The sequence below is a fragment of the Kogia breviceps genome, chromosome 10 (genome assembly GCF_026419965.1).
Source record: "Kogia breviceps isolate mKogBre1 chromosome 10, mKogBre1 haplotype 1, whole genome shotgun sequence".
Classification (NCBI taxonomy): domain Eukaryota; kingdom Metazoa; phylum Chordata; class Mammalia; order Artiodactyla; family Physeteridae; genus Kogia; species Kogia breviceps.
In genome coordinates, this window is record NC_081319.1 from 24,887,577 (window position 1) to 24,890,580 (window position 3,004).

The following is a 3,004-nucleotide window of genomic DNA, read 5'->3' on the forward strand; positions in this document are numbered from 1 at the left end:
GTGAAATTTGGTCCTTTACTCATGTCTCTACCAGATGTGGGATTGCATACATAATCACCATTTCTTTATAAAATCGACCAACTTGGCTAATTTCCTTAATTTATTTAATATGTTTCCATAAAGAAAGTGATCTGAGCTGAATTAATCTGGTAGAAAAACCAGAGTTATCCATGAAGAGGTAAATTGCGGGGGGTTGGCGGGGAGAGTATGAACCACCCACTTAATATGAATGCAATTCCAGATTGCATGGATTTTGCAGGTCTTAGAATGAACTTCCTTCACTTTAGGTTTTCATTAACCTTTAGCTGTTTTTTTTTTTTTTTTTTCATGCTTCATGAAACGCACTTAGGACCTCTGTATTGTTATTATGGGAATGTGACGTAAGATGTGTCATCCTCTGTTTAATGAATTTTTTCAGATAATGACTTCCCTCTCTCTCTATTATAAATGCCTTTTTTCTTTCTTTTTAAAAAACATTCTCTGTGGTTCTATTTAGATTTCTTATGTTTATTTCTCATCTGACACATACTCAATTTACTTTTCTAAGTGGAGTTAGTTTCACTTTCATGTTCTCACTATTTGAGTAATACATCCCCGTAAAAATGCAGAAAACCAAAGCTCTATTTTTTTTTTTTTTTTTTTTCTGTAAAAAGCTTTATTGTTTCCATTTGGTCCACATCTTGGGAGACGGCTCCAGGGTGGTTAAAAAGCTGCCTAGTGGCTGCAGAGCGGGACTCCTCCAAGCCTGCTGGGCTCCGGAGGCTCCTGGTGGTTCTGGAGGGTGAGCTCTCAAAGAGATATTCGCCCAGCCCAGCCTGGGGACCAGCCGGCCTGCGGAGGTTAGTCACGTGGTCGCCCATCTTCTTGATGAGTTTCACCTGCTCCTCCCGGAAGCGGCTCTCCCGGAAGTCGCAGACGCGGGGGTCTGTGGGGGCAGAGCCCAGGGCAGGCAGGTCCACAAGGGTGTGGTTCAGGTTCTTCTCCACGAGCACGGCGGCTCCCACAGCGTCTTGGGTTTTACCCCACTCATCTTGGGGAGGCTTCTGCTCTTCCTGGAAGAGAGGGCGGCCGCCGCACTTGTTTTGCATTTTCAAGACGCTCGGCGCCCTCGTGCTTCTCCTCGGCCAATTCCCGGAAAAGTGGCCTACGCTCTCCAGACCGACGTCCTCGAAATAGAAGCCCAGAGCGAGGTAGGTGTAGGAGGCTCGCAGATGCATGTTGGCCAGGTGTTGGCCTCCACCTCGGTGGAGTAATTCTGAGGAATCCGGGAGCTCGTGGTTGATCGGTAATGAGGAGTTAAACTCAAAAAAATGGTGTTGGCTGGTCCCTGTGACCGAGGATAGCAGAGCGGCTGATTCCAAAGGTTGTGACTGGAAGAAAGGTTGGAGGGTGGGGGGAGGCTGGAGCAAGGGGTGTCCCTGGGTCTGTTCTGTCCAAACGCTGTTGAAACAAAAGGCAGATCCGCGAGACCTCGGAGCACGCTGTCCAAAGCCCTTCTTTAACAGCACTTTCCAGAGAGAATTTCGCTGACCCTTTATTAAGGGTTTTGGTAAATATAATTACAAATTTCTCTTTCCCTCTCCCTCTCTATACACGTATCTAAAGTTGTGTGTATAATATGCCCATGTATTTATGTATATGAAGTATGTATGTGTATGTGCATACACACGTATGTATTTATAAAAATGCAGTCATACTATATAACTATAAGAAGGTGTGAGAAAAACAAAACTGTTCTTTACTTATAACACACAGCCACGTCTATCTCTTTAAGAGGTGGCAACATTTCTTTCTGGATCAGATAACCTTTTGCTTAGCAAAATACATTCATAGGCTATTTGTCAACAAAATGGTGGTCTCTGTACAAGTCCTGAAGGTAGAAAATTGAAACAGAGAATTAAATTCCACTCATTAAAAAAAAAAAAAAAAAGAATGTGAGAGCTGTCAGGAGCCACTGTGGAAAGAGGCAGAGGGGCTCTGGAGGAAAGAGAGCTAGCTAGCAAATTAGCTAGAGACAAACTAAAAGCCAGTGGCCATTACAGAGGGACTTAAAAAAGTGATGGTTGAAATCCAATCCTTGGTGACTATCATTACAAAAATGTTGTGAATGCCCCCTTCCCTGCTTCTGCCCCATCACTCTTTTCTGAACCATCTATAGAGAAGTTCATATACTATATTATCTTTTGTCTGGGGTACTTCGTGGCGTGAAGGCACTGGGATGGTGTTCAGCGTGGCCTCATACTGTCCCGAAAAGCACAAGAAGGGAGAGATTCAGAGTATAGTGATGGAGAATTCAGCATGAGCTAGAAACTGGAGCCAGAGTTTGTGAGAAGATATGTAAGCTGGGACTTCAGTGTGGATCCCTGTTCTTAACCACTGGTGTCCTGAGCATGGTAGCCTCCATCCTTCCCACATAGCTATAGTCCAGTACCAATATTATTTCCCAACTAGTATTGCATCCCTAGTCATTTCGGGGTTTCTTTACTGCATTTATTATTGTATGCTCACCTCATACCTGTTCTCGAATTCTCCAATACAGCTTTGATAGCCTATTAGCAAATGCTGTCTCTCCCTTTTCATATCATATAGGGTAGGACCTTTTTGAGTCATTCGTATCATCATTAAAAAAGCAATATTTGAGGACATGATTTGGTTGATGGCAGGCACAAATGTTAGAACTTTTTAAAATTAGTTAAAGGGTCTGGTACACACTGAGCCCTAAAATTAGTAACTTTTTTCTTCTTTTACTCTGTGTTCAAAAAAGCTATTACCAAGAGCAGGGTAATGAATGGGGCTGAAGAAACAGTTTGGTTAAAAAAAGAAAATAATATGGAGCTATTAGAGCCCAGATTCCCTGTTCCACGCTGCCCAGACAGTAGACTACCCTTCCCTGTGCACCCCTGACAAGAGACAAGATATTTATTTTCTGGAGAAAGGACACTGTCATGCTTGCAAAGACTCAAAATATTTACTCTCAGATAGCCTTCCCAGGGAAAATTCTGGA

At 43.2% G+C, this 3,004-nt stretch overlaps 1 pseudogene; it reads right to left on the bottom strand.

The window, feature by feature from the left end:
• Window positions 1-620: 620 nt before the first annotated feature.
• LOC131763734 (ferritin light chain pseudogene) lies at window positions 621-2,610 on the bottom strand (annotated as a pseudogene).
• Between the last annotated feature and the right edge of the window lie 394 nt (window positions 2,611-3,004).